At 40.0% G+C, this 25,169-nt stretch overlaps 1 protein-coding gene across 1 annotated transcript in view; it reads left to right on the top strand.

Annotated features, from left to right (window-relative positions):
* Nucleotides 1–25,169, top strand: part of notch2 (notch receptor 2) — a 102,986-nt gene that overhangs the window by 27,599 nt on the left and 50,218 nt on the right. The gene's annotated exons all lie outside the window — the stretch shown is intronic.

The following is a 25,169-nucleotide window of genomic DNA, read 5'->3' as shown; positions in this document are numbered from 1 at the left end:
AACCCTTTAACCAGTCATAATGTTATTTACTGTTTTTCCTGACCAGTCAAAGCTTTAGATACGTCTCTGTGGGTGTTTGGATGCATCAGAGCGATCTTAGTTATTTATTGTTACTTTGGAGTCACAATATGCACCAGTTTAACCACAGTACTAGCATTTTTGTCCATATCGTCGAGCCCTGACATGCAGTGCTCAGGTCCATTTTGGGAAATGTGAGAAAACTGCAGCTTTTAACACCTGAACACATCTTCAGATGAGGTGTTACCTGTTTATCAGTTGAACAGAGAGGCAGGAGTGCACACACAGTAACGCATTCGCTCTGGCACACGAGTATAGTTCATTTCCCTTGTGGGGCAGCCTACAGTTCTATTCAAATCAATGCAGTTTTATTGATTTATACAGTTGTATGCAAAAGTCTGAACACCCACCGGTCAGATTACAGGTGATTTTTTCATTTTGTAAGGAAAATAAGTTAACACACCCTCCACAAGGAACTGAAATACAAGGCATTTTTCTGCAATTTTTAGTGCAGAATTTCTATTTTAATGAAAAAAAAAACATTTGTTATAAAATATAACTTTTGTACAGGCTGCAGTTTGTTTTATTTGTTTTCCCGTATGTGAAATTCAGCTAATAAACAGTAATCGTGCACTAAAATGTGCAGAAGTGTGTTCTCTGTGGAGGATGTGTTATTTTCCCTTAGAAGCCCAAACTTTTTGTTGGTAAGGGTGAGTAATTTTTGTTGCATTTTCATTAAATTTTATTATTGGTATCATCATGAAGTGTGTTGCATACACTTTTCTGAGTGGTATTGTAGATTTGATAGAGAGAGAGAAAGAGAGAGAGAGAGAGAGGTAGGTAGGTGGGTATTTGGGTAGGTAGATAGATAGACAGATAGATAGATACTTTGTTTTATTTACTTTTATTTTATTCTCTTACTTTATTAGCCAGTAAGAGTCACACAACACAGCGCAGTTATAACAATAAGGCTGATACAATATAAAAAGAATATATACAAAAAACCCATCTACAGGCTGATATACCACTAGAAATATACAAAAATATACAATAAGATCTTTCCTGAGATCAAAAAGGCAGAGGAATAATGAATGTGCAAGGAGGCGCAGGTAATAGCATATAATGACAATACTGAATAAATATGTGCATATACTGGTACTGAAATAAAGTGTCCAGATGTGCAAGGTGTGCGATAAGGTGTGCAGAAGTGCAATATGTACAGTAAGGTGTCCAAATGGGCAGATAGACAAAATAAACCTGTGATTTAGCATAACATTAGGGACGGACAGTGTAACAATATTTTATTGTTTTAGGACAAATTGCATGACAATATGGCACAAATGGGTCAGTGTACCACTATTGTGGCACTAATATTGTGATAAATACAAGTGTCACGCTATTGTATATGCGCCTCCTGTTGTGGGTGTTCGTCTGTACTTAAAGAACATCGGCCAGCTGTATGCTTCACTATAAAGAGAATGCAGTTAGTCCAGTTTAATTGGATTTAGTCAGCACAGTATAGAAATATTGAAGTGAAATGACTGTATTCATAGTTTTTGATATATATATATATATATATATATATATATATATATGTATATATATATATATATATATTTTAAATGTGGCACTACTGGTGAATGTGGGGTTAATATAACAATAAATATCGTGTATCATGAAAATGACATTAAGTGTCTTTATATTGTATATCTGCCATATTGCCCACCCCATTGTGGATATTGTCCATACTTAAAGAACCGACCGACTACATGTTTCACTACAAGGAGGATGTAATTGGACCAATTGGATTTAGTTCAGCGCAGCATGGGAGGTGTTGAAGGGCTGGGGGTTGAGGTGGGGTGGGGGGGGTGGGTGGACTGTGCCGTGTTGTATTCGGCAGCATTACAAAATTTTGCACTGTGGGTGAAATAATGAATTCTACTTGGCACACAGGCTCAGCCATGCCAGCGGCTGCTTCTTTATGGTGTGGGAATTGGTGGGAGTTGGCATAGAAACAGCAGAATGTGCATTTTTGAAAGGCAAATGTCCAACATTTGCCTGCCATACGGCTTTATAAGTGTGCTTTTGCCCCTCCGTTGTGAATGTTACTCACATTTAAACGCTATTTGAATGTAGGCAAAACTGCAAAGTGAATTTTAAAAAAAGAAAAAAGTGAGGTGACTATCTCAGCAGGAAGAGGATTAAATGTCAGAGTTCTTGTGTTTCGACGGTTTTGCACGCACTGGATTTCCTCCCTGTAAAAGCCAGCAGCGCTGCGCGCTCTCCGTCTGCTATTTGTGTCCTGAGTGATGTATATATTTCTGACAGCAGCGCGACTCTGTATGTAATTATGCTTTAAAGCTTTAAAATTGTTCGACACTCCCAAATGCGTGGCCCAAAATAAATACCCTCACCAGCGCAACCTATCATGTTGCCTTTTAATGGGTTGTGAAAGAGGGAACGGCTGTGTTCCCATCGTTCCTCGCTTCGCCACTGACTCGGTGCCACTTCTCCGTGGAGATCGATTTCGAATCGGAGAGAGATTTCGTCCAAATTTACATTCGGAACTGCAGAGTATTTTGAGTGTTTTTTTGGCAAATCTTTTTATTGTTTTTAATAATTGTGTAACCAAAGTATATATATATATATATATATATATATATATATATATATATATATATATGTATATATATATATATATATATATATATATATATATATATATATATTTATTCTCACTACGAACAAGTACAAAGCAGTAAAGCTCGTATTTATGTATGTGGATCTATGAATATGAAAATATTCTATATAACTGGAACAAAAAATGTGCATTAAGCTGGGATCAGATGGCCCTTAAGTTAAATGTCAGTGGATGTGGTCAATGTGCTGGTACAATTATTTAATTCATTTATTTAATTAAATTCACTAAATCTTAATTAAGTTCATTAAATCTTGGAGTGGAACTGATTGTTTTGACTATTATCTAAAGTTCCTGTGCAGTAGGGATGCATCAGTCATGGATTTTTTTGATTCTGATTTTGTCTTCCTTTCTATCCATATTGGCTGATTTTTATTAGTGTTTTTTCCCGTGTGGCCTGTGTGAGCTAAATGAACACATTGGATATTCTAGCATGTGTCCAGTACGTGCACTTTAGCCTAAGTAACAATTTAAATAACATTATTTCCAGTTTACAGTGGACGGTCACTTGCATATTTAAATAATAAGATGATTAAAATGATGCAACTGGCTGTTCAGCACAAAGTTTTATACACAATTATGCCACGACATTCCGGTAGGTGACGTTATTTCCCTCATAAAATGGCAACACAGATCCAAAATCAAAATAATTAATAAAGAATAAATAAGTAATACGCATGTTGTGAAAAGCTTAACCCCTAAAAGGTAAGCGTGCTATAATTTGTTTATTATTTTGCATTTGTCGCTCTTAATAACTCGTCCAGAAATTCTGTCAGTCTAGCAGGTTTCATTTTGTGTACATTTTTGCCTCGTTTCAGTCGTTGTTTAAAGCGCCCATATCATGGATAATCAGTTTCTCCTAGTTTTTTTTATTTATTTATTTATTCATAAATTTATTTATTTATGAATAAAAGTGTTTGAATAAAGTAGTATGTTAACACTGTTTTAAAACATGATGCACAAATGGAAGTTTTACTTTAAAAATAGCCTTTTTTGACTGCAATGTTTCTGTGATGTCATGAAAGTCATTTACTTGCGTCCTCCTCTTCAGCCAACAGCAGCGTAGCCCCGCCCATTCACGCTGAAGCTATATAGAATGTTTCAGCTCAGTTTTGTCAGAGGCAATTCAGGACAGCCAATCAGAACAGAGCTCGTTTACATGCATCAATCTTAAAGGTATAGAAACAAAATCATATTTTTATCCTTCTAAAGGATCTGTGCAATAAACTGTGCAATAAATTATCTGATTATGTAATTACATTCAAATAATTACGTAGTGTAAGCAATAATAATACTAATAATAATAATAATAATAATAATAATACAGTGCTATTTTTGTTTTACTTTTATATAATAAGACATTAATAACTACTTCTAAGGGCTGATGTATTCATCGTGTAAATATTGCGTAGGTGTTCTGCAGTTGCACTTTACATGGTCTTTAATCCCTGCTACTAATTATAACTATTACTTCATATTTATGTAAATAATTAGTTCATGCAAAGCAGTGAGCTTTAGAGCACAGTAAAATTAGCAGGGCAGGCCGTTGCCCCCAGTGCAAGGTGATCTTTCAGTAAACTGCTAGCACATTTGCAAGTCCACGAACTCAAAAGCTGGGAGGAAAGGCGTGGGTTCAAAGCGAGGCGCTTCAGTCTGCTCCCTTAAAAGTGAAACTTGTGGAGTAAAAAAGGAGAAACTCTGAAAATTCCTCATTCTGAACTTACGTTAATGGGTTTTTCTTTTTTTTTCCTGACAGCCTGTGTTTTGACCATAACCTTTACAACCGTCGGGTCGCTAGTTGTCAACTAAACCGGTAATTTTTGCGAATATTACTAGAAAGGCTGGTGAGTCACTCCCTGGTTTCTGTTATTGGTGCATACTGAGAAAGCTTTGAGGAAGCCTTTCAGTCATTAGACTGAACCTTGTTGGCTCTGTGTTAGATTCTTAATTTCTCATTCTGTCTGAGACATGGTGGCTGATTAATAAAGCTGCTAATGATGATCTGTTGTGAAAGTGAGAGTGAGTCACAATTTATTGTATTTGCCTAACTTACCAAAATTTGACAGTAAAGAAGGATATTTTCCATCAGAAAAAACAACAGTGCATGCAGTTAAAGACCCAATCCCATTTCACCCTTCGGCCCTTCCACTTGGCCCTTAGCTCTCCGTTTTGCATGTTCACGTCTAGGGGTAGGGTGTCCCGATTCTTGTTGAGATAGAGGGGTAGGGTGAAGTGTTAGGGCTACATGGCCCCCCAAACTGAGGTTTGTCAGAGGCACAAACAGAGTGTTATGAGAAAAAAAGAGAAAAACCGGCAAGATGGCTGAACAAGAGACCAAAGAAACCCACAATGTGAGAATTTTCTCCATTAAAAATTATGATAACCATTCTATTATCTTAGTTTAATGTCGTTTCAATGTATTATGGTTGTTTTCTTCATAACAAGCATAAAAATCTCTAGTAATATGCTAATGTCTCGGTTGCTAACTAGCTAAATTTCTTATTCCACCTTAAATAGTCCAGCAGTTCTGACGACTGAAGTGCCAGAATGTAACTGCTGCTCCATTTAAGGTGGAACGGGAAAATTCGAACAAGAAGCTGGTGAATATCTGACTTCAGCTTCATATCACTGAAGAATTAGAAGTGTAATAATATAATAAATAATTGTTGCACTTTAAAAGCATATGATGCCCTAAATGTAACTAAAGCCCAGCAGTGAGGAGCTGAACTTTACCCTCCTCTGCTGTCACTGCAGACTGGCAGGGTCGCCTACAGAGCAGCGCTAGTAGCTGTTAACAAAATAATAATCTTTTTATTTTGAGGGTCCCATTTCATAGGGAAGATTTCAACCACTACAGCTTGTAACTCAGTTCTAAGGGGCAACGAGACAAAAAGGAAAACCTCAAGGTCCACAGACTGAAGGCAGTTCAGTTTTCGTCCAGTGAGAGCAACAGCGGCTGCATGTTCCAGTAAGTGAGTGTGTATATCATATGCTCAACTGAGAACCTCTTATTCTCGTTCATACAGCTTGTGGGTTCTTGTTACAGTGGAGGCTCTCAAGGGGAACTGAAACTCAGCGTTTGTTAGTTTGGTGCTCATTATCATTATCTGTAGCTCTCTTGCAAGAACCGTCCAGTGTAATCTGCTGAAGTTATCATTGTAAAAGCTTTGTTTGAATGATAAGGCTTCAGTTGTGGGTTTTATCATAGCAGCCTTAAACACACTGCAGCTGGTCTTCGGTTTAATATGGATTTATTAACAGATTAATTTAACAGATTGACGGCTTTGACAGTATATAAAACCACTGAGTGGGAAGAGAAGTATGGTGGTGGCAGCAACATGCTGTGGACAGAGCATCTTATGCACTGAACATTGTCTCAGTATGTTTTTCATGCTCTCTGTTAGTAAACCCTAGAGGACGTAGTGCACTGGGACATTGTGATTGTGACATTGCAATGCAAACGATTTGAAATTAGGCATCGTGGAGATGCACATTCTGTTAGTTACGCTCTAATGCAGTTGCATTTTTAGAGCACTAAAGCAGTCAGCAGCAGTAAACAGCTCACTCCAGCACTCCTCCTGCCTTCCAGCTCTAATGATGTTAGCAAGCTTTGCCAAAACATGATTGTAGTCATCATTTTTCTTCATATTAGTGTTGTTTGCAGGCCACTTTGAAAGAAATAAATACGTAAAAGAGCCATTTACGCTGATAGACTGAGGATCCGACTCAAACCAGAGAAGATAAACATGCTTTGTGGTCGTGAACTTACAGTTATCTTCTCTGTAGGTTACAGTTATAGCTGTAGGTTTATTAAGTTGTGTTTTCAGCCTGTTAATCGCCTCTTGTTAAAATAATTAAACGACTGAAGCTTAACCGCGTGACTTGCTGTTGCCGTAGCTATGTGCTGTGTTTTTGGTTATTCATAAATGATGTAATCACAGTTTAAAAACATTTTTAGCGCCTGTTCATGTTTTTTGTGAGGGAAGCCATTCTGTATGTAGACGGCTGCAGCACGGCTTTATTAGGCTGCGTTCACACAGCAGGTAAAAGTGGACCAAATCTGATTTTCTCATCAAATCTGATCTTTTTGTTTGGCTGTTCACAGTATCTTCTAAGTGTGATCTGTATGCGACATCAGTCTGAACATATCAGCTCCTAAACTGACCCACATGCACTAAAGAACAGGTAAACAATCACGACCGCCAACGAACGCCAGTCACTCCCGGAGGATCAGCTTCATCTTCACCAGCATCACAGGAGCCATCATGAAGCTTCACTGACTGACAGCTGGGCTCATCACCCAGAATGTGTTCGAGCCGTAAAAAGGGCGCGGTCACTTCTTTGTTTCGCGTCCTCGGATTCTTTAAACGATGCTTTCAGACTTTAAACTGTTCTTTGACGCTGCAGCCTCGTTCTCCTGCGGCCGCGTTCGCCCATTTCTTTGGAAATCTCTTCGAACACGGAGGTTGTGATGAGTCTCTTCTAACTTTCTGATGCGGAAACATCAGCCTAAATGTTTGAGTCTCAACAGTGCGAATTTATGACAAATGTCGAGTTGGATTGACGTAAAAAGTTACAAGAATTCTGATCTGGCTGTTCAGACTGAGTCACATCACCGCATGTCGGATACGTATCGGATCTCAGTACCACATATGAAAGCGTCTCAAATTGGAATTGAAAATGTCAGATTCAGTGTGTTTTTTTTGCTGTTCACACTGACTTGCATGTGAAGAAAAAGATCAGATTTGGGCCACTTTTACCTGCTGTGAGCCCAAAGCTCTTCCAGAATGTTCTGACAACACGTCAGGGCTGATTTAGGACGTTACAAAAAATGATCGAGACAAATTTTGTTACTTTTGTGCATCTCAGAGCTACGGATGGCGTGTAATCCAGCTTGATTAAAAATCGTGATAGATGGAAGCTGTTGGCAGTTTGATACTCACTTCGTCATCACTTGGCTCAAGCCTATTCTTGACCCCCAGGTGGTTTTGAGACCGCTTAATAATTTATAGTCAGCGCACCCTGGTGGATGTAGGAGACATAGCATTGAATGGAAGTCTTGGAAATCTTGTGTTTTACTTCAGTTATGCATTCTACTTATTTTCTTTGCAAAATAATGAGCTTTTATTTCAAATTGGAATATATTCGAATGTTTGGCAAACACAATATAGAAAAATGGAAAATTTGAATTTGATTTATGACCCATCTGGCAGCCCGAATGCAGTGCAGAAAAATCAGTAAGCTGGTAGAAAAACTGAGCCAAATTGGGCAGGATGTCTGGTGTAGACGCATGATGTGTTTATATGTGTGGAGGAGTAGAGCAGGTGTGAAACGGCAGCCGGAGTAAAGGGTGAGTAGTTACTGGAAGAGATCAAGACGGATGCCTCTCTCTCTCTTTCTTTTTTTTCTGTGTAGGTGAGGTGACACTCGAGAAGCAAAGTCAACAAGTCATTCTGCGCTGCCACTGAGAGCACTGTGTGTGTGTGTGTGTGTGCGCGAGCAGCAGAACCGGTGCGACTGCAAGCCTCCAGCCAGGGTGTGAGAGCCAAAAGAGAGTGTGTGTGTGTGTGTGTATCTGTGTGTGTGTGTGTGTGTGTGTGTGTATCTGTGTGTGTGTGTGTGCGTGTGTGTGTGTGTGTGTGTGTATCTGTGTGTGTATCTGTGTGTGTATCTGTGTGTGTGTGTGTGTGTGTGTATCTGTGTGTGTGTGTGTGTGTGTATCTGTGTGTGTGTGTGTATCTGTGTGTGCGTGTGTGTGTGTGTGTGTGTGTGTGTGTATCTGTGGTGTACTGTGTGGTGTGTATCTGTGTTGTGTGTGTGTGTGTATCTGTGTGTGTGTGTGTGTGTGTGTGCATGACATGCATGTGTGTTCCTGAGAGCTGATGAGATTACATACGGGGTTTCTGCAGAATGTTGCAAAATCTCAGGCGTGTACAGCGAGAAGGACGACTACGTCAGAGGGCCTGTGAGTGTTACAGTGCAGCTATTCATCAGCAGACTGTCTGATTCTTTTCGGTCGGCCAGCAGGCCTGATTTTTCGACTCAGCTAGACACGGTTAAGGGTTTAACGATTTCAGTGCCACAGTGTATGGAAAGCATCACCAATATGTCCCTTGCTCTTTTCGGAGCATTTCTCATTTGCCTAATTTTGTGGAAACCACTGTTAATTCATCAGAAATAAGTGTCTGTATGTCTAGAATGAGCGAATACATTTGCACTGGAACTATTACTGTTACAGTAGTTTTCAAAAGATGTTGAATTACTCAGTAATTTATTATTTAATATGTGATCATTGTATCTTATGTTTATTCTGAGCTCAAATAGTTTCCATTGTGTTGTGACACATTAACACAGAAATGACTAAAAGTCAGCTTGAGTTTTGACTTCGGAATCGAAAATAATATCAAAACCTGAAAACGTTTGTGTTGCTGCACCGCTGCTTACGATGCAGTTCACTTTCCATTCAGAATGTCAACATGACGGATTTGTACGGTGTAATGTATGGACAATTTTGTGGTCAGTACTGATTTTAGGGGGCTGAAAATGCAGATAACTGATGTCGACTGGTATAATTTTATATTTATATTTTGTACTCCAGCAGCTTTAGTTAAACCGTGTTATAGTGACAGATACTGACATTGCGATACCACAGTGTAAAACTGCTTCATAGACAATACACATTCTGTTAATGATACCATCTGTAATGCTCAATGTTGTTAAACTCGTATTAGATGTTAAATGGATAATAAGTTAAACTGTGAAAAATATCTGCCCTAAAATTGGCAGAAAATGAACTCTTTTTAAGCGAGTTCTCTGTAGAGGATGTGTTCACTCATTTTCACTTAGGAAATCAACAAAACATAATTTGAAGGGTGTTTAAACTTCAGCATGCGACTGTATTCGAATGCTGTTTGTGTGGACATTCAAATAGACCTGGGCAAAAGGGCGATTACATGCACTCAATAATCTGATAATTGGATTTCTGAAGTTATCTGATTATTCAAACAGCCATGTAAACAGCACACACTGATTTCTCAGATTGGAATGAGGTCTAGAAATCGGATTAAGAAATCTGATAAAGAGGCTGGATTTTAGCTCAGTAATCAGATTTCTCAGTGCATGTGAACTCTTACTCTGATTTCTTTCGGATTTCTCAGTCCGAGCATGTGCGAAAACAGACGGCGGTACTGGAAATAAGCGAGCATTACTGTGAGACAGTTTGCTGAAACAAGCTACATGTTTGATTAAATGAGGGATTTTAATATTTTTGAATCTTTTATATGATCTATGTTCATATTTTCAGGTGAAGTGACTCAACGTTAAAAAAGCTGTGGCATTTTACGGTTTGCGCGTCACGTCGTCTTCCGTGAGTTTATTGGCCGGCTGCAAAGCAGAAATCTGATTACTGTCTGACTCATGCAGACCTGGAGTTTCCCCATTATCTGATTACTCAAGTGCATGTAAACGTGTTGATCGGATTACAGACAAAACCTGATTTTCTGCAGTTATCAGATTATTAAGTGCGTGTAAACGCACTCAATGACTGACAAGTAACCTGTTGATGTTGCTTAAAAAAAGGAAGTATAATTGATAATTTTGTTTTTTTAACTAGAAAATATTGTGCAAGTCCTTTTTAAATGATGCCCAGGCCTGCGCTCAAATAAAAAAATGTTAAAATGCCCAGAATTAAAACTCTGGAACATGTTCTTGGTTCTAGAGGTTGGTAGAAGATCTGTAATGTCTAAGTACTGATTCAAAGGCTCTGTTTACACCTTGCATCAGCATCCGTTGTTGGTGATTTGGGCCACTTTCGGATGTCACTTCAAAGAAAAGGCTGGTGTAAACACCCCCAGGACGCGTTTTGTGCGCGTTACTCAAATCACTCGTACCACATTCAGAGGTGGTCAGAGATGGATCTTGACCACATTTAGCACGAGTGACAGCTGAAATGCATTTTTATGATCGCGTACAATTCTGTGAGTGGAGATGCTTCAGACTGAGAGCCTCAAGGCCAAGCTTGTACACTCAGACTGTGAAGGGAAAAGAGTAAACAAAAATAAAACAGAAAAGATGTGTGTGTTGACAAGCTTTTACACAGGAAAAGTACTGGATCCATTGTAAATATTGTAAATATTCAAGTAAAATGATCTAAAATATAGTTAATAAATCTAGTATTTATCCTGAGATTGTTGTAAGCTCAATTTAAGGTTATTTTCTTGGTTTCTAGACATATTTTACTTGTTTTAAGTACAATTATCTCACTATATGGGCAGATAGTTGTGCTTGTTTTAAGAAATGTGCTTGAAACCAGCAAAATTATCTGCCAGTGTAGTGAGATAATTTTATTTAATAAAATAAAATCACCTAAAACAAGTAAACAATGTCTAAAAATAGGGTAAATGATCTTATAATGAGCGCACGGCCATCTCAAAATGGGAATATTAGATGGATCGACTCGATTTAATAAAATTTCACTTGATGAGACCAATTTTTTGCGGTGTTGTGTTTCATCTGGTCACACTGGGGATGCATTTTAGTGAAAATTATTAACCAGAGTTTCTCCAGATACAATCCGGACACAAAACGCATGTTAATTCAAGGTGTAAACAGCCTCTCAGTGAGCAGCCACTGGGAGAAGTGAGACATACGTGTGCATTTCTGGGCTGAACCCTGAACAGAATGCCTTTGTTTTCGCCTCAACCAGCCATGCAAACTTATTAATTCTGCCCCTCTTTATTGCCCCCCTCTTCCACACCCCCCCGTCCCCCCTCTCTCTGCCGGAAGAGAGGCAAAGGAGTGAGTGAAGTTTTTTGTTTGATCTGACATGCAGAATTTGCCTGTAGGGAGGGAGAGATGGAGGGAATCTGAGCGAGAGAAGTCGTGAGGAGGTTCTTTTAGCGCTGATGGGTCGTAATTTGAGACGTGACGGGCCGCTGTTGATGGAGACGGAGGGTTTTTAGGAGGGGAGCCAGAGATTACCCTGTCACTGCCTTTCCCCTCATCATTCTGTCAATCATCTCTCTCTCTCTTTGTTTTCTCTCTCTCTCAGTGTCTTTACACACACTCTCTTTTTTTCTCTTTTCTATTTCTTGCTCTCGTTTCTCTTTTCTCTCGTTTCTCTTTTCTCTCTGTTTTCTTTTAGCTGTCTGATTTTTCTCTCTCTCCTTCCTCATTTCTCTCTCTTTTTCTCTCCCTCCCCTTCTGTTCTTTCTTTCTTTAGAGGAGGGTTTGTCGTTAGTGCTCCTGCCATCAGCCTTCCTCTCCTTTTCTCTCTCTTGTCTTCCCTCCCCCTTCTGTGACTTCAGGACAGGAATTTGGAGGATGAAAAAGAAAAAAAAAAGAAAATGAATTTATGATAGAGGGAGGGAGGGTTTTTGGCTGAGTAGCTTGTCGCTAAAGCTAATGCTAAAGTCAAAAGTGCAGTTTGGTGTAAAGAGTGGCGACCAGAGACCGAGATTTAGAGCACAGAGTCCATAATCACTCTCTCTCTCTTTCTCACTCTCTCTCTCTCTCTGTCTCTTTATGTCTCTCTCTCTCTTTCTCTAGTCCAGAGCTGCATGCGGCTCTTTCACTGCCTCGTTTCGACTCCACACCAGAATTAAAAATAAAATAATCCTCCTTTACAGTAAAATAAAGCTCTGCTGATCGTTCAACACAGTTTAACAATAAATGGTCTTAAACTCTGGAGTTCATGTAGAACTGCTAATTCACCCTTTAACCCTGAAGATCAGTGCAGACTGCTGGTCACCATAGCAACGCAGACAACAGTCTCGCCTAGCTAGTAGCTAACGAAACGGCAAAGAGAGATTTAAGATGAACATCGATAATTTGGAGACGAATGGACTTATTTGTGTTTATAATCACTCCAGCTGGTTTCCTGATACGTTTAATCTGCAACGAGAAACTGACAAACACTAAAAAAACTAAGCTGAAGTCAGATTCTCGTTCACCAGCTTCTCGTTTGAATTTTCCCGTTCCACCTTAAATAGTCCCTGCTGCAAAATTCAAACAAGAACCTGGCGTATGAGAGGCGACTTCAGCCTTGTTAAAAAGTCAAACTTTGAGAGACATTTTACAAGAAACTATTTTACTTTTGAGGAAAAAAATTTGGGTTTAATAGGCTTATAATATTCCTACAACAGTTTTATAAAGGGAGGCAAATTCTTTTGAGCGTTAACAGACTGTCGTTAGTCCTCTGGGAAAGTGTTTATGAACGCCGCTGTTTTTTAACCGTTACATTAATATTACATACAGTTGTTTGCAAGGTTGGATGACGTTTTATTGATTTTCTAAGGGAAAATAAATTTAGCGTTTTTAAATTTTGTGCACAGTTGATGTTCATTTGCTGAGTTTAACATAACGCAAAAAAGAAGGCGTAAAATATTAAATACAGCACGTTTTGTTTTTATTGTTTAAGTATGTTAAATTCTGTAAATAAACACTAATCATGTATTAAAATGTGCGGAACTGGGTTCCCTGTAAAGGGTGTTAAGACGTCATTTGACCAGAGGCGCCTGAACATTTGCATATGACTGTATATTGACTAGATTTTGGAAGTTTTCGGTTTCCGAGATGTCATATTTTTTCACTGAGTGTGTCTGGTTGTGCGCGCGTGTGTATGTGAGAGGGAGTGTGTGTGTGATGTGGAAGGTGTGTGATGGGGGGGTGAGAGAAAGTTACTCATTGTTGCCTACTGTCAGAGGGGGCAGCCCCCTGTTAAAGGTACTAAAAATCCACACACCTCGACAGAGACACATGCGCACACCTACACACAGGCGGAAGCCTTACAGAGCTGTGGAGAATGTAGCAACCAGACTCTAAAGCCACAAAGCACCGTGCCAAATAGTCAATCTCAGTGTCACAGCTTGCCTGATCACGAGAACACGAAGAGGTGTTACACGCACTCGCGTGGTGTTTATGTGATTAATGATGTTTGGTGTTTCGTTGAGCTCCATTTTTAAGCTGTGGTTCGTGAAGATATACCGCATTCTGTATGTAATGTAGTAGCATGTGTAATAGTTTTAAAGGGCCCTTATCCTGAAAAAATGAACCTTCCTCCAATTTTTTTTGAATAAAATGTCACAGAAACCAGTTCATTTACGCCCTAGAACTTGACTAGTGCACTTGAGGTTGACTGGTGTACTAGACGTCGAAGCTTATGGCAGTTAAGCCCTGTTACGAGAAGTTACGAGATGTTTCAGCCTGGAACAAGGCATGATACGAATCAGCCAATAAGAACAGAGCTCATTTACATATTTCAGTTTTAAAGGCACGGTAACAAAAAGCAGCCCGATGAGCTCCAAGGCAGAAGCTTGTAAATATAAATGATACATTGATTTCAATACATAAAACCACATAAACATTATCAAAGGACATCAGGGAAAAAGATGAACTACAAAAATCTAATGTTTTTATTAGAGATACACAGTGATGTCATAATCACATCAGTATTGGCCGATAGTAGCTTAAAAATTGATTGGCATCGGGCAGATTGTTTAGATTTGACTGACATTTGAAAGACATTTCATGATGTATTAATTGTACTCCAGAACAGTATGTCATCCTCAAACGTGCATGAAAAATGTCGGCCAGCAGTTCCCATATCATTGCATGGTAAGTTTTTGTGTTCATTACCCCAGAAAGAGGTGCTTCAGGTGTGGTTAATGGGCTACCAAATACACCAGTCAACCAGTAACAGGTTCTAGATTCAGCCTGAGTATTGGAACATTTGCCTGTTTGATTCTGGGATTTGGCTGACGATCTGAAAATTGCCTGGTATCCCAGAGCTGAACTATTGTACTAGATGTTGACTGGTCTACAAGAAGTTGGCTGGTGTTCTAGAACTTTATTGGTGTTCTGTATCTTGACTGGTGTTCCAGACATTGACCTGTGTTTTAGAGCTGTTTTGTCATTCTGTAACTTGACTGGAATTCTGAAGCTTGAAGTAGTAGTAGTAACACCAACCAATCAGCACTCGGTAGCAGTAATGCCAACCAATCAGCGCTCAGTAGCCGTAATGGCGACCAATCAGCGCTCAGTACCAGTAATGGCGACCAATCAGAGCTCAGTACCAGTAATGCCAACCTATCAGCGCCCAGTAGGTGTGGTGCCAACCAAACAGCGCACAATATCTGTAATGGCAACCAATCAGCGCTCAGTAGCCGTAATGGCGACCGATCAGAGCTCAGTACCAGTAATGCCAACCTATCAGCGCCCAGTAGGTGTGGTGCCAACCAAACAGCGCACAATATCTGTAATGGCAACCAATCAGTGCTCAGTAGCTGTAATACCGACCAGTCAGCACTCAATAGCCATAATGCTGACCAATCAGCACTCAGTAGCCTTAATGCCGTCCAGTTAGCACTCAGTAGCCGTAATGCTGACCAATCAGCCCTCAGTAGCCATAATACTGACCAATCAGCGTTCAGTAGCTGTAATGCCGACCAATCAGCACTCAGTAGCCGTAATGCCGACCAGTCAGCACTCAGTACCAGTAATGCCAATCAGCTCTCAGTAGTAGTGCTGCTAGCTTTCTACTGCCAAAAACTTAGAAAGACAGGAAGATGAAGGGTAAGTTTTCATTGCTTTTTTTAACCCAATACATTCTTCTTCTTTCTAGAATTAAGGGAAGTTCCCAGATAAACGGCTATAAACAGGTTTTGTATTTTTATCCGTTTAGCTTTATTCACTTCCATTCGTTGAGGACTCAATGTTTCGCAGTCGTGTTTTCGCTATAATAGGAGAAATAGGAAGTGACCAGCCTCCCCATAAACAGTCTGTAGCTGCGTCCCAATCCAGGGGCTGTGTCCTTCGGAGGCTGCGTTTGAAGGCCGATTGCGTCACAGCGGCGCGACTAGGCCGTCCCATTTCAAAGGCTCCTTCATATGAGGCCGAGAAATGTGTTCTTCTTTTCCATGGCAACGAAGGGTCCAACGGGTGGATCCTTCGCCAGCCAACATATCCCGAGGTTCATTGCGTGCCGGCGAGGATTCGAGAACATGGCAGCGTCAACTGAACTAGTGAATAGCTAAAGATAGAAATGTAAAAAAAAAAAAAACAGGTTTCTGGTTCTATCTTTAAAGAACTTTAAAAGAACTAGACTGAAGCGAACAGCGGTGCTGTGACCCGGACAGACAAACCGCCGTAGAGCAGACCGTCTCATTACAGTTCAGCCTTCGTGGATCTAAGCAGCCTTCGAAGGACGCGGTCTAAGGCTGCAGCCCCTGAATTGGGACACACTGCATGGCTTGTCCAGCGTTCTGGAGCTTGGCTGACATTCTAGAGCTTTGCCGATGTTCTAGTACTTTGTGTTCTAGAATTTGGTTGGCACTTTAGAACTAACCCAGTGTTCTAGAATTGGGTCGGCCCTTCAGAACTAACCCAGTGTTCTAGAATTGGGTCGGCCCTTCAGAACTAACCCAGTGTTCTAGAACTTGCTCGGTGTTCAAAACGTCCAGCAGCAGCACTGGCCTCACACAATGGAGGGTTTCAGAGGAGCTTTGTGGAAACCACGAGTTCGGCAGGCAGATGAAACGAGAGAGAGAGAGAGAGAGAGAGAGAGAGAGAGTATGAAAAGCTCTCTCACTGTAAAGCGGCTTAAACTGTTCTCAGATCAGAATTTATGCCACACCTGGACTCAGACTGACCGCAGAGCAGCCCACTCATCAGCGCTCTCTCTCTCTCTCTCTCTCCGACCCTCTCATTTACTCTTTCCCTCTGTTTTTCTCTTTTTGACTTTTCCCCTCTTTTTTGAATTCTTTTCCACTCTCATTATTTCCTTTTCCTCTCTCTCGTTCTTTCGCCCCTCCTTGGCTGGCTTTATTAATTTCTTTCCCCTGCTTCTCCTCCCCCCATCGCTCTCTGTTTTTTCTCCTGGCGCTGACTTTCCCTCGCCGTGGTTTTTTTCTTCCACACTGAAAATTACAGAAAGCTGAGTACGGAGGAGAGAGGAAGGGAGGGAAGGAGGGAGGGAAGGAGGGAGGGAGGGAGGGAGGGAGAGATGGAGGGCATGTCTAAAAATAAAACCAGCCTTGTGGAGAAGGAGGGAGTGAGCGAGAAAGACTTGGACTATCAGAAGACTTTTAATTCAGCTTTATTAAACAGAGGAGACGTAAAAGAGAAGTTAAACGTGGTGTTTTCTGTGCTGCGTGTTGGTCTGTTTTTCTCTCGGCTCAGCGTGAAACTTTCAAACGCTCACAGAAACGTTTTAAGTGCTGTTTGACTTTCAGATGGATGTGATTAGATAACCTGGCAGCGCTGAGAGAGAAAGAGAAAGAGAAAGAAAGATAAAGAGAGTTGCGGAAAGAGGGAAGGGAAGAAAGAGAGAGAAAGAGAGCGAGTGATAGGGGGAAAAAAGAGAAGTAGTGAGGAAGTAAGAAAGAGCATGAAATAGAGAAAAAAACGAGACGAAGACGGAGAGAGCGAGAATGAGGTTCCTCCACCCACACACCCTACGCCCCTGTGGATCGGACTCGGGGAGGAGAGAGAGAGAGAGAGAGAAGAAGGAACAGAGTGAGTGAGAAAAGGAGAGAAATAGAGGGGGGGCGAGTGGAGGAGGGAACTAATGAGAACCATCTGTAGAAATCTGACACCTTGAGAGAGAGAGAGAGAGAGAGAGAAATGTATGAAGGATAACAAAGAAACCCATAGATGAGTTTAACTGCTGTGCATCTAAGCTGGTTTGCTTTCGGTTAATAAGCGTCAGCTCTGCCTGTGCCGGCGTGTGTTTGTGTGGAAAACCAGTTCAAGAGGGTTCTGTCTTTAGAACATGTGCTCCACACTGCAGTCTCACTGACTTTCACGTCTAATCTTTGCTGATATTGGTGTTGAGATTTACTGGTGCGTATAGAGAATGAAAACTTGCACACATAAAAGCTATTCAGTGGTTTTGCTCTCTGAAAAGCACAGAGTGAGAGCGGAGTGGTGATATGACAGAAGCGTAACGTCACAGTAGACGTTTTCACAATACAGGTTTGTGCACACGAAGTATTACAGTGATTCGTTTTTCTTAAGATTTCGTAATTTGGGTCAGACAGTAAAGCTCTAATAGCGCCACATTTAAAAAATCTATCAAAAACTACAAATACAGTGATTTTTATTCAACATTTCACTGCATTCAATTCAAATGTTCTTCAAGCACTTCTGTGGCATGTGATCATTTGTGATCATATGGTTAAATTTTTGCATATATATGTATGTATGTGTACATATATACAGCGCTCAGTAGCAGTAATGCCAACCAATCAATGCTAAATAGTCGAAATACCATATATATATATATATATACATACACATACATATATACATGCAAAAATTAAAACATATCTCCACAAATTTTGGTAACTTTACAGGAGAAGGAAAAAAACGTGCTTTACTTTTAATGTAAGTCAATGGAACCAGAATTTTTTCTTGACTTGGCTGTTCCTGTTGGTCCATTCTTCATGATGTTTACACACAGTGTAAAAATCAACAGGTTCAATTTTCAAATTACATCAAAAACTGAAAAACGACAAAAATGGCTGTCCGTTATATTGCGTATATAGGATTTCATGAGGAACGGATCAGCAGAAAAGCTCCAGAATTACTTGAAAATAAACCTCTTTACATTAACTTGCATTAAAAGTTAAGAATGTTTTTGTCTCTCCTGTAAAGTTGCTGTAATTTTGGAGATACTTGTTTTTTTGCGCGTGTGTGTGTGTGTATGTGTGTGTATGTGTGTTTTCAGTATTGGGTGATATTATGTTTTCAATATTGGGCACAAAACACAATATCATACTAACGCCAGCATCTGGATTTTCAGTGTTAACACTTTAAACTCTTATTTGGCTCCACATGCACTCACTCCTCACTCTTACAACTGCATCATTTGCACATTAGTTACTGAATAATGAGTCTTAAAGGGCTTATATAACGAACAACTCCTTTAATTGCTGTTTTAAAAGTAAGACTGTGTGTAACATAGTCAACGGTATATTTATAAGCAGTGACTACCTGAGCCGTGCAGCACATTAACGGAAACTGAGCTGCAAAAAACAGCCTGTTTTGTCACAAGAAGCAGCTCGTTTACGCAGCCTATTCAGCCTTCAGAAGTTTGGCTCCACTGACTTCGGCTGAAGTTCTGAAATATTTAAGAAGTTTAGGAGTTTATTCACATACCTAAGTGGACATGTGACAAATGGACATACAAACATGAGTATAAATGAATTATGAGTTAGTTTCTGGTGCCTGAACTCACAGAAATCAGGATATGGGCCCTTTAAGAACTAAACGATAAGCCTCGAGTTCAAGAAGTTAAAACAAAAAAGAGCCTAAAAAGCAGAATGAACCGGTCTAAACTGGGGAGGACGTTCTAGAGCCTCTGAAAAGCCACACACAGGCAGTTCGTACCACCCCGGAGTTGGACTTTTTGTTGTTTATTTGGGCTGAGCTAAAGACCCTGTGCTTAAGGAAGGGTTTAAGGTCCTTTATGAGCATATTAAGAGTAAGGCTCGTAAAAAGGCCTCCACTCAGGATGAAATCTGACCTTAAGTTTCTGCAGATCTATTCTGGAACCTGACTTGGGTTTGTGCACACACACGTGTTTGTGGTATACGCCGTATGTTTGATCAGGTGGCCGAGCTGCTCGACTGTGTGTTAGTCAGCCGGTCTGCTGGTTCAGTTTAAGGCGGACTGGAGTTAAACCCAGTGTAGCTTTAACGTTTTTGTTTTTTAAGGGAAGAGTAAAGAAAAAACTAATTTATTTAAAATGCGGCCAAAATCCTAGAAATAAAGGAATGTTTGGGAGAAAAAAAAAGACTTTAAACTGAAGTTAAGTTGCTTGCAACTCTAAGTCCTGCTTTTTAGAGTAGTGGTTATTGCTCTGGGTTTCACCTTTTTATGTGACGGTCATTTCGTGAAATTATGTCATTAGTTAAATGACAAGCAATCAAAACGAGACAGAAAGAACAGAAAGAGGAAGAAAGACACAATAAAAGCAGAAAAAAGCCATTCAGATGATGTTATTGGAGCACAATAAACGCTTAGCATAATAAACAGTCATGAAAATTGTAATGTTTATAGGGTTGTATGCAAAAGTTCGGGCTCCCTCTTTTACATGACATAATAAACAATCATGAAAATTGTAATACTTATGTGGTTGTATGCAAAATTTGTTTCAATGACACAAACAATCATGAAAATATTAATATTTATATTTTTATGGTTGTATGCAAAGTTTCAGGCTCCCCTTTTTAACTGACATAATAAACAATCATGAAAATTATAATATTTATACGGTTGTATGCAAAGTTTTGGGCTCCCTTTTTAAAATGATGTGTTGATTTCCAAAATAAGTCAACACAACCTCAAAAGGGGAAAACACCTTTTACTGCTAATTTTCTATTTAGTTTGAGTTTAACATATTGGAAAAAAAATAAAACATCAAATGTAAAGTGTACCATAACTTTTAAGCTTATTTTGCATATTTAATGTTTTGTTTTGGTTCCAATATTTTAATTTAAAACAAAAAAAAAAACAGTAATTAACTTGTTTTCACTCAGAAAACCAACAAAACGTGTAATTTGAACATGGAAGCCCAAACTTTTGCACGACTGTGCATTTTTTGAAGTTATTTGAAGATGTGGAGTCAATGAGAATCAGCCAAACAGTGCGTATGTGTTATTTAAGTATTAACCCAGGATTTTATTCTGTTTTTGTACCATTTGTGTCTGTTTCACAAAGCCTGGCATTTGTGAAGAGGTGTTTTTAGAAACAACACCAAAGGCTACGGTGACAAATGTCAGTCAGTGAGAGTCTGATGACTCCAGCAGAGCTGTTACGACCCTGTAATGCCTTTTGGACGTAAAAATTCTCCCTCCTGCGTCTTTAATGAGCTGTAGCCAATGTGGGCCTTAACGCAGCCTGTTAAAGTAAGTTAGCTGCAAAAGGACAACAAAAGGAGCCCTAGGAGGGCAATGCTGACAGCACAGCTCTGATCTCCCGACCTCGGGGTCACCAGGGGAGGGTTTGTGCCCTGGAGCAGGACGCCACTACACACACACAGCTAGACAAGACCAGTCATGCCTGGGTAGGTTGACCAATCTTAAACAGGGACGTCATGTTGTTGAGATTTTTGTTCTGTCTTATGATTTTTGGAGGGAATCTGCTTGTTTATGTGTGTGTTATGGCTGCATATCGCTGCAGTAGTAACAAAATCTTGTATCTCCGAAAATAGTAACTTTGCAGGAGAAGGAAAAACATGCTGTACTTTTAATGTAAGTCAATGGAACCAGAATTTTTTCCTAGTAATTTGGGGTCATTTCTGTTGGTCCATTCAGCATGAAATTTGTACGCAATGTAAAGGAAGACAGGCTTTTTCAAATTATGTCAAAAACTGGAAAATGACAAAAATGAAGATATGAGGTGTTGTTCCGACAGCAGCGATATGAGTGTATGTGTGTGTATATATATTTGTGTGTGTGTGTGTGTGTGTATGTGTGTGTGTGTGTGTGTGTGTGAGTTAATATCAGAAAGAAATGATATTAAAAAAAATAATATCACTGAGGAATCATTAAATCAGTTTTGAAGTCCTGGTATTAACATTGATATCAGAACATTTTAACAGTCCTCCGCCTCTAGTTTGTCTGTGAGCCTGAGTGAGTCAGCGCTTCACATGTGATGAAAGAAGAGAGAATAGATCTTTGGTCATATGTTTGGACGATCCGGTCCAGACCGCAGTTCTAATGGGCATTTTAAGGGAGATGTTATTGTAAATCTTGGTTTTGCTTTGGCTCTTCTAACATCTTCAGCCTGGCTTTGGGTGGAGCTCAGCGCACGTTTAGTCACTTACACAAACACACATACAGCCGTCCAGACCGTGAGGAGGAATTCGAATGACCCCAGGACAGGACAGTTTATTCATCCTGCCTCAGCTCCCGAAATGGTCATTATTAGCGTTTAGCTCACAGTAGTCCAGAGGAAGCTCAGTGGGCAGTGCAGAGGCCCCACACACTCGCACTGAGGGGCTCTGCTTTTGGATAATGTTTAACTTTGAGGGGAAGATTATTCGTCACTCTTAGACTTTTGCTGGACTTTTGAGTCCTGTTTCTGCAGAAAGAGATGCTAAGTGGCTAAAGCTAATTTCTGAGTAAACCTGAAGGACCTAACATCCTCTCAAGTAACACAGAATCACATGTACATCCAGGTGTTTTAACATCTTAATACTATGTTATGATACGTTTATAGCTTTGTGTACTAAATGTTCACTAACTGAACATTTGTTTCTGTTTATTTTATTTAATTTGGGAATAATATACATATTCTGAACAATATGAGTCTGTTAGCTTGCTTATAAATGGTTTGGCTGATATTAAAGGGGAATTCCACCATTTTTTATGTCTGCATTGTTCAGAAATTGTTGAGAGGTAAACAGTCATTCAGAATAATTTGATATGAAATGGTTCATTGTAGAGAAACATACCAACTCAGATGTCTTTACAGTGGTGCTGATAGGAACCACAATGTCTACAACATAAATATAGCCATTTTATTTACTATCCAGAACCACCAGTGAACCTACGCGTGCCTTATGAGTTTTAATATGCAATGTTGATGATAATAAAATGACACACTTATTTTTTGTTGCTGCTTAACACTTGTACACAATACTGTAGAGCAGGGGTCTTTAATTAAAATTCAATAAGGTCCTGTTAGAGAAAATTTCCTCATGCAAAGGTCCAGAACATCATAATGTCTAACTTGCATTATGATTCAGAGCCATATACTGTTTACTGAAGTAGCCTAGTAGTTATATCAACATCTTATGTAGTCGACAACTGAATATCAAATCAAATAAAGTGCAGTTCAGTAACATTTCAACAATATTTATTGTCAGTTTTCTCTTTTTAGAGCACGACGTGTGAAGTAACTTCCCTCTGACTCACTTTCTTCTCTGACTGCTGTTTCTCACCTCGTCCCTCCCCTGTGTGCGCATCACTCACTCGAGTCTCAGTGCTCATCATAATGCACAGATCTGATTCGCTGAGCAGCGTCATGTGACATTTACAACGCGTGCGATTGGTCTGTGAGTCTCCCGGGCCGCTAAAGCCGTACAGTAAAGGCTAGAAAAGTTATGCCGATTAAAACAGGACCACCCCGTCGAAATTAAATCATTCTCCATAGTTTATCGGTTATAGGTCCAGGTCTGCATAGGACAGCGTCCAGGGCCGCGGTCCGCCTATTAGTGACCTCTGCTGTAGAATATATCAAGGAAAACTTCCCCACATTGCTTTTTAGATAAGAGTTTGGTGTAGTATGTAAACACTGTTCCATACAGTCCACGTGTGAAAACTAAACTGCAGAAATAGTCTCGTAGTTTGTGATGTCGCAAAAAAACAGCAAATTTATGTGTATTTGCCTATTCAGCCTACAGTGGTTTAGCTCCGCCCATTCACAGCGAAGTGATAAGTAGCATTGATTTTTATTTATTTATTTATTTTTAATTAGATGGAGTTGAGTTGGGCAATATGAGAATATTTTATCGTCATCGCGGTACATTTTGGTATTGTGATAAAAATATACTTTATACTACACACACACACACACACACACACACACACACACACATATATGTGTGTGTGTGTGTGTGTGTGTGTGTGTAGTGTAGTATGAATTGTTTATATGTAAACAAATATCAGTTTGAAGAATCAGCATAAGCAGATCACATCAGCCAGATCTAAGCATTTGTAGTATGTTTCTGTGAGTGTGTATATGTATGTAGTGTAATATAAACTTTCCTTTACATTGTGTGTACATTTCATGATGAATGGACTAAAAGAAATGACTTCCCTTTTGATGATTCACACTTGACTGGATTGGACTGGGTTTCAGTGAGTGAAACGCTGTTTAGGTCCTGTAGTATCTTCAGTTTTGGTATCACAACATTTATATTGATCAGGTCCTGGTAACATACAGAGCGAGAGAGAGAGAGAGAGCGAGAGAGAGAGAGAGAGAGAGAGCGAGAGAGAGAGAGAGAGAGCGAGAGAGCGAGAGAGAGTAATGCCCTTCTTGTGACCGTCTCGTGTTATCTGAGAGGCCGCTGGGACACCTGCACCTGCACGGCACCACACCGCAAACATCCACGCTGTGCTGAAGTGATGACCTCGTCTCAGCGGCTCAGCCCGGTTTAAATGACCTGATTTTTTTTTATCTGTAGTTTGCTGAGCGGGACCCAGTGGGCACTCACTTGCCCCCTCGCTTCTTCTCTCTCTCTCTCTCTCTCTCTCTCTCTCTCACACTCTCTCTCTATCTCTCTCTATCTCTTTTCTGTATTATTCAGGGTTTATATCTAAAACTCATTCTTTTCTCGCTCTCTGTCTTCCCTTTTTGCTTTTTTGCGCTCTTTCTTTACTTGCTCTCTGTCTTCCTTTCTGACCCTCACACTCTTTTGTCTCTCTCTCTCTCTCTCTCTCTCTCTCTCTCTCTTCTCTCTCTCCTTTATTGTTCAGTGTTTATGTTAAAAGCTCGTTGTTTTCTCGCTCTGTCTTCCTTTCTCTGCTTCATACTCTTTCGTCTTTCTCTTTTCTTTCTCTCTCTCTCTCTCTCTCTTTCTCTCAGTCTTCGATTCTGTCCCTCATAATCTTTTGTCGTCTCTCTTGCCCCCCCTCTTTTTTTCTGTGTTATTCAGTGTTTATATCTAAAGCTCATTCTTTTGTCACTCTCTGTCTTCCTTTCTCTCCCTTACACTCTCTTTCTTACACTTGTCTTTCTGTCTTCTCTCTTCTGCCACCTCCCTCTCTCTCTCTCTCCTCTCTCTTGTTTTAACTGTTCAGGCTGTTTGTTATTGTTTATTGCTCGGACAGAAGCAGCTGATTAGTGAATGTGATTAAGTGTAATTAGAGTCTAGTATTTAAAAACACAGAGCTGAAAAAATAGCTGACTGGATTCTGAAATAAACACAGCTGGAGAGAAAACACTCCACACGCAGAAACGCCCTGTGTCCACTCCTCTGACAACCACAGCACCTTTTCAGCTTTCTTGAAAAAAAAGAGGAATTTGAAACGATTTCTGCCACTTTTTGTTTTTTTTTCTGTCACAGTGGGTGATTCTTTCGTGACTTCACGTCTCACCACAAAGATTTAAAATTCAACATATAGAGAGAGAGAGAGACAGAGAGAGAGAGAGAGAAGGAAAACAGCCAGACAAAGAATGAGAGACCCAGACAGACGGGGTAGAGAGAGACACAGACAGATGGAGAGAGAGAGACACACACACAGAGAGACCGAGAGAGAGCAGAGCTGCAGACTCTGTGCTGTTTTGCAATTCAGTAATTTCCTCATTCTGCGTGTGTCATGTGCTGGAAGGCCTGCAGCGAAAAAAACGCAATGCAGAAATGAGTCCTGCTGTGACCTTACACACACACACACACACACACACACACACACCACACACACACCACACACACACACACACACACACA

Source organism: Colossoma macropomum, unplaced genomic scaffold (genome assembly GCF_904425465.1).
Source record: "Colossoma macropomum unplaced genomic scaffold, Colossoma_macropomum, whole genome shotgun sequence".
NCBI lineage: Eukaryota > Metazoa > Chordata > Actinopteri > Characiformes > Serrasalmidae > Colossoma > Colossoma macropomum.
This window is presented reverse-complemented; position numbering and strand designations above follow the sequence as displayed.